Below are 8,120 nucleotides of genomic sequence, written 5' to 3' on the forward strand. Positions count from 1 at the left end.
TTCCGTCGAACTTGGGCCTAAAGTTTTAGTGGATTTCGGAGTGGCTCATTGTCGTGGATTCGACATTAGCATTGTGGATTCAACGTTGGACAAGTCGATTCTGAGGTGAAGATGGTGGTGGAAAAAGCACATTGGGGTCAGTTTAATTCCGCTGTGGATTCGTTAGGTAATTAAGAATATACTTCTATAATTCCTTTTTGTCTTCTTAGTGGATTATTTTGTAACTTTAGCCCGTGGTTTTTTATCACAATTGGAGACGCTCCAATTGTAGTTTTTCCACAATAAAGCGTTGTGTCAATTTGTCTTCGATTGTTTAATTATGATTATTATTTATTGATTAAAAATTGAAATATAACCACAAATCAATATTTTTAAGATTTTTAGATTTTTCAAAAACCATAAATATTTCCAACATTGTCAACCAACGTGTTTGCCTTCCCAATATTCCATATTTTATACCTACTCACACATGGATCTCTCGTTTATAAATATGAAAGGGCTATAGATTTTCTTTGGTCCATTATGTATGTTAAATGATGTTGTCTAAGTTCAAGTCTACTCTTCTGTTGAGCACATCATAAGTTTTTGGACGAATTAAAGTAACAATTCTTATAATTTGATACTTGTGTTAATTTAATTTCTAACTTTTTAATTGCGATACATTTGACTCTGAATTTTAAATGTCATTCCAAATGAGGATAATTGAAGACATTATTGCTCTATTTTAAGGATAAAGTCATCATACAATTTATTTTGTATTGATTAACTTATATATTGTTTAAAATAACCATTTTTTTTTAGTGAATAATGTTTAAACTTTTTTGGTTATAAAGTTCTGTTTTGTTTAGTTTTCAGAATCTATTTTCAGAAATTTTTTCTAAAAAACTAAAAATTAAATTGGTAAAAAAAAAATTAAAAATGCATCATTTTTATATAATTTTATCTTTTGCGAGGGTAGAAATATTTTTTTTAAATAATTTTTTGATATTTATTTTTGTTAAATTAGTTTTATTCTTTCAAAAATCAAACATTACGACAACTTTAATATTATTATTAAACTGATCCATTAAATCAAAGAATTCAAAACTAAAAACATTTAACCATATCGATTATACATTAAAAGCCCAATAGCCATCTATTACATGATAACCATCAAAAAATATCTGTTAACAACAAATACAACGATCTAATACATGATAACCATCAAAAAATATTAACAGAAACAACCACCAATTATATGATCATTATCCAAACAAATACTAAAAATTAATTTGGTAAAAATTTAAAAATTTAAAATTTTTTATTATATTTATATAACTTTATCTTTGGTGAGTAGAAATAATTTTTAAAATTTTTAAAATAATTTTTTAATATTTATTTTTTTCAAATTAGTTTATATTTAATTAAATTGACAACTTTACCCTTGAAATGAAGTAACAATGTCTTCAATTATCTTTATTTGAAACGATAATAAAAATTCAAGGTAAATTGTTTCACAATTGAAAAATCAGGGACCAAAGTAACACATGTTCTAAACTATAGGGACTATTAGTGTAATTCACCTTAAGTTTTATTTATTTTTTATTTATTTTTTTTTATAATTCGATTCATATATTTGTCATTCAATTTTGAAAAATAAATATGTGAAATTATGTCGGTATGATTATTAAATTAATTTTTTTTAAAAAAATTTACCCATAAGAACATAAAAACTAAATGAATTGAATTATAATAAGACTTATGACAAATTCTACAATGGACAAGAGCTAATTTGTTACATCTATCCTATATTATATAAAATCAATACTAAAGTTGGTATAAAGATAATTTTTAAAGTTTTTTCAAAATAACTCTAAGACATTATAACTATTTAGATCTAAATCTATGTATTGCTTCAATTTTTTGTTTTTATTTTTATTTTTAATTTTTCAATTCAAACCTGTTGCATATTTTTAAATTTTGAATTCAAATAAGACTTTTCAAAATCCTATCTGGTACACACCACTTCTAGTATGGGGTCATGATGTGGTATATACCGTTCAAATTATGTGTATCATATCCACTCTTGTTGCATATTTTTGTAGCAAAATATTTTTTAGAGGCGACACCCAACCCATGAATCCGCCTAATTATACTCATTTAAAAGCCATATTAACCGGCCTAAGGTTGCTCATTATCAACCCAATTAAAATTGGGTTTACATGGGTTGGACATTAATAACTATTTAAACCTGTCTAAATGGGCACAAGTTCTATCATTAATGGTAAAATTTTAAAAATAATTTTCTTAAAAAATAAAAAATTAAATAGGAAATTTTAAAATTAAAAAAAATAAAAAATAAATTTAAAAAAAAGAGAAAAAAAAAGAAATAAATGGGTTGGTTGGATTTATTTGTTCAATCCGTATCTAATTCAACACAACCCGTTTAACCCCATTTATTAAATGAGCAAATTTGGATTGAATTGTTTTAAATGTATGACCCGTTTTGATCCGCCTATTTTCCATTTCTAATATTTTTCTTAGTAAAATTATGATAATTTATAATTCAAAAATAAAATTACATCATTTAAAAGATGGGAGATTTGGTCAAAGCTCCCTCATAATAAAATTTTAATGTATTAAGGACAAACATAAAAAGTTTTCCTTGAAAAGTCTAACCCATACCATCATTACCAAAATATTAAACTTTAAAATAATATAATTTTTGATCTACATTGTGATTTTTAATAAAATTAGTATATTTAGAATCATTTTATCAAGATCTATCAAATAAGATCCATGTTAACTAAGAATTTTTTTTATAAATATATTATTACCATCGAAATTGATGTAAATAGTAATATATTACTCTATCTCACAATAACATGTTACTCTGATTCATGGTAAAATGTTACTCTAATTTATAATAAAGTTTGTATAAAAGAAGAAATAACTCAAAAACATACTACCAAAGTAAAACTTTACTGTCATCATCGAACAGAAAATCAGCAAAAAAGAAAAAAAAAAACAGAGTAATTTTTTTTTTGTTGAAAACAACGAGGTGCATATTAAAGAGTAACCACAACAAGTAGAGATGGAATTTTACTTTCATATTTATAAACTAATAAATAACCAACAATATATATATGCACACAAAACCTTCCATGTGTCCACGGAAGAGCTCAAACTCATCTTCTAAATTTTCATCGGTTAGATTTTAGAAAGAAAATATAGAGCTTTCCATTAATTTCAATTTTTCTTAATTTTATTTTTTGTTCCATTGCAATTAGGTAACGCCACATACATACATATATATATATATATATATATATACTGTTAGGTCCCTACTTGTTGCCAAGCTTAGTTTAATCGAGTTGCATTTTTCCTTGTGTTTTGGTTTTCCCGCTTGAGTGGGGAAAGCTACGCTCGAGCGGAGTTTTCACACTCTCAGTAGTTTGGTTTGTCTAAAAAAATATTTGGAGGTGTGATTTTACGCTCGAGCGTAAGTTTCAGTGCTCGAGCATGAACCCTGTTTTGGAACACGCGTTTTAGTGCCACCGCTCGAGCGGCCATTCCTGCGCTCGAGCGAGGATCACGAGTTCAACTGCTATAAATCTGCAGTTTGGTCCGATTCTAGGGACAACTTCCAGTTATTCTTTTTAGGTTTTAGGGTTTTCTTCTAGAGGCTTGGTTCTTGTTTTCCTTGTCGGAACAATTTTCTGTGTAAAATAAATTACTTACAAAATTTATTTACTGAAATGAATAAGTATAAAAATAGATCAAGTCGAGTGTGTGACACTCTATCCTTAAGACAGATTGGCCCCACTTCGGTGCTTAGGGATAAATGATGTCTATCTCCCAGGATACAATGATCTTTACATAGATTGTACTAGCACTCCAAACAAGTTGTATGGTGAACAAAACGTGTGTTCTATACTCTCAGAAATTTTTCTAAAATAATAAGTAGAATATATATACAAGAAAGCACAAAGAAAGGCAGAAAAAAGATTTTCGGAATTATCAAAATGCTGGAAGATGATTTGTATTTATAGGAAGATGGTGTCTGTTTAGACAGATATGAACAGGTTCAATTTTGAATTGAACAGGTGCAATCCACCTGACAAATATGAAATCAAACTGTACAGGTGCAACCTGTTTGAATATGCTAGAAGAGAATTTCGGACTGCAGAAGGCATTGTATGGACAGGAAAAATTTGATCACAAAGAATTTCGGACTGTAGAAGGCACTATATGGACAGGAAAAATTTGAATTCCAATTTTGATGCAAAATTTGAATTAATTTCAAGAAATTAAATTTACGGCAAGAGAATTTTTATGTTTTGGAAAAATTTCAAATAAATTTTGTCGAAAAATTAATATCAGGATCGACCCACAACCCACACTCGTGCCCGGTCGGCGGCGGCAGCGTGCGCGCATGTGTGGTGGTTTGGGCCAAGGCCTACTTTGTCCATAACTCCTCCTTTCTACAAACTTGGGGTGCCCTTTGGGGCCCAACCCAAGTATTACCACCTAGAACTTATAGACACACATAAGTTTTCTTGAGTTTTCAATGTAGGACAACCATATAAAGGAAACCCACATTTACCTTTTCAACTTTCCTTTCCACAAACCCGAAAATGACGTTAAGTTCCCATTCACTCATAAATGGTATTGACAAACCGTTTGCACCGTGTGACTTGTCATACGGCAAGAAACACGTCACCTTTTTGGACCCACTCCAAAAGACGTATGGGACCCACTAAAATTTGGGCTCAAAGTTGGCCCAAAATAATCCTATAAAAAGCATAATTCCAACAATTCCCCACATGAATGGAATTTGACTGAGAGAAAATGCAATAACATGATCTAATTATAGAGAGTATAGAAATTGGGAATATTTTGCGAAGGATAGGTAGCTTTTGGTTTTGAACCTTCCATTGTGAGACACTATCAGATTTACTAGCTAACCAGTGAATATGATGTCTTGAACTGTTAAGCCATTTGTGTAAACCAAGACAATAGAACTCACACGATATATTACCAGATACAGTTTAGTTCTCATTATTGTGTTCATTTTAGCCCTGAACAACTTGGCCTTTCATATGTGCTCTAGAGAATTGTAGCCCTTCACAAATCTTATAGAACTGGCCCAGTTCACACTCATATAGGTGATTCTTGTGAAGAGTATCATTCCTTAACGTAAAACGCTACAGATATCACTATTTCATAATAGAAATAGTTAAGAGTTTGACTCCCCAGTGATCTTTATGAGTCATACACAACTTGGTTGTCCCTTTGAACCTAGATCTTGGGATCTCCAGTAAACTAGGTTGGATTTCCGTTGTGGTAACTCTTATTTAATAGGCTTAATTTCCATTCTCCTCGAGGAATTCTCAACTAACTCTTTTGCTAACCCTTTGGTTAGTGGATCCGCTATGTTGACTTCACATATTCAATGGAAATAATTTCATTAGAGAGTAGCTATCTCACGGTTTTATGTCAACGACGAATGTGTCACGACTTACCGTTATACATATGATTTTATGCTCTACCTATTGCTAACTGACTATCACAATGTATGCATATAGTAGGTACCGATTTTGGCCACATTGGAATATCTTCAAGGAAGTGGCGAAGCCATTATGCTTCTTCCCCAACTTTATGTAAAGTTATAAATTCTAATTCCATAGTAGACTTAGCAATGCTAGTCTGTTTGGAAGATTTCCAAGATATAGCCGCCCCACTAAGACTAAAGACATACAAACTAGTGGATTTTGAGTCTCTAATATCTGATATCCAATTTACATCACAATATCCTTCGAGTACTGTTGGATATCTAGTATAATTAAGCCCAATGTTACGAGTAAATCAGAGATATCTTAGAACCCTTATAATTGCTTTCTAGTGTTCTACTTCTGGATTACTTGTATTTCTACTTAATTTACTTATTGTATAAGTTATATCTAGGCGAGTACAGTTCATCAAGTACATTAAGCTTTCAATAATTTGGGCATACTTTAATTGAGAAATACTTTTCTGTACATTTTTAGAAAGGAATAAATTAACATCCACAGGTGTTCTAGCAAGATGATTATCATCCTTGTTGAATTTGTCAAGTATTTTCTCAATGTAATGTGATTGTGACAAAGCATAACCTTCTGATGTTTTGATAATTGTCATACCAAGAATTACATCAACAATCACCATGTCCTTCATGTCAAAATGTTTATTCAACATTTTCTTGGTAGTTTTAATCATGTCATTATTACTACCTATGATGAGCATATCATCCACATAAAGACATACTATTACATAACCTTTATTTGTGTTTTTAATATAAACACATTTGTCGCATTCATTAATTTTAAATCCATTTGGCATCATTGCCTTGTCAAATTCCTCATGCCATTGCTGTGGCGCTTGTTTTAAACCATATAATAATTTAACCAATTTATACACTTTCTTTTCTTTCCCTAGAATAGAAAATCCTTCTAGTTGTTCCATGTAAATTTCTTCATTTAACTCACTATTTAACAAAGTTGTTTTCACATCAATTTGATGAATTTCTAGATTGTTCAAAGATGCAATGGCAATTAGCATTCTAATGGATGTTATTCTAGTAACAGGTGAGTATGTGTCAAAGTAATCAAGACATTCTTTTTGTCTATATCCTTTAACCACAAGTCTTGCCTTATATTTGTTAATTGATCCATCTGCTTTCATTTTTCTTTTGAAAATCCATTTGTACCAAAGAGGTTTATAACTTGGTGGCAAATCCACCAATTCCCAAGTGTGATTTTGCAAAACAAATTCAACTTCGCTATTTACAATCTCTTTCCATAAAGGATCTTCAGGACTGGACATAACTTTTTTAAAAGTTAAAAGCTCATTTTCTAACAAAAATGTTAGAAAATCTGGACCAAAAGATTTTGAGATTCTAGCACATTTACTACGCTTAGATTCCTCTTCCTCATTTTGATCTATCTCTTGCTCTTGTTGTTGATCTTGTTCTTGATCATGACTAGAAACAGTATCATAAGATCTTTTATTAGTACTAGCCTCTTGTCTAGTCTTATTTGGAAATATTTATGTTCAAAGAACGATGTATTTCGAGATTCAATAATAGTATTTACATGCATTTCAAAATGTTCTGACTTATGAATCAAAAACTGATATGCACTACTATTCTTGGTATAACCAATGAATATGCAATCAATAGTTTTAGGATCTATCTTAGTCTTTTTAAGACTTGGAATAGCCACTTTAGCCAAATACCTCCACACTTTTAAATATTTGTAGGATGATACTCTCTCATGCCACATTTCATAAGGTGTTTGATTTACTTTCTTTTGGGGTATTTTATTAAGAATATAATTGGCAGAAAGTATTGCTTCCCCCCACAGGTTCTGAGGTAATCCAGAACTTATTAACATGGCATTTATCATTTCTTTTGAAGTTCTATTTTTCTTTTCAACAATTCCATTTTGCTGAGGTAAGTAAAGAGTTGTGGTTTGATGAATTATTCCATGTTTTGTACAAAACTCACCATAAGGTGATTCATATTCGTCACCTCTATCACTTCTTAGTTTTTTTAATATTCTTACCAAGTTGATTTTCAACTTCATTCTTATATTGAATGAAAGTTTCCAAAGTTTCATCATTGGTTTGAATTAAATAAACATAACTATATCTAGTATAGTCATCTATGAAAATGATAACATATTTTTTTTCCACCTCTAATTTGAATTGATTTAAAATCACAAATGTCACTATGAATTAATTCAAGTGGCTCGTACTTCGTTCAATTGAATGAAAATGAGTTTTAGTTAATTTTGCCTCAACACAAATTTCACATTTATGATTTAAATTAATGTCAAATTTAGGTAAACATTCCATATTAATTAATCTTCACAAGAATCCATAATTAACATGTCCTAGTCTAACATACCACATATTTGAAGACTCAAGCAAGTAAGAAAAAGATGTATTTTTATTAAACTGAGGGTACAAAAGTCATTACTTTCATTTTGAAAAGGCTATCATACATGCAACCTTTTCTTACATATATCTTGTTTTTGGTAAGTACAAATTTGTCACTTTAAAAAACTAGCCTAAAGCCACTTTTACTCAATAGAGATCCA

This window comes from Camellia sinensis, chromosome 9 (genome assembly GCF_055761805.1).
Source record: "Camellia sinensis isolate YWXY chromosome 9, ASM5576180v1, whole genome shotgun sequence".
NCBI classification, from domain to species: Eukaryota; Viridiplantae; Streptophyta; class Magnoliopsida; order Ericales; family Theaceae; genus Camellia; species Camellia sinensis.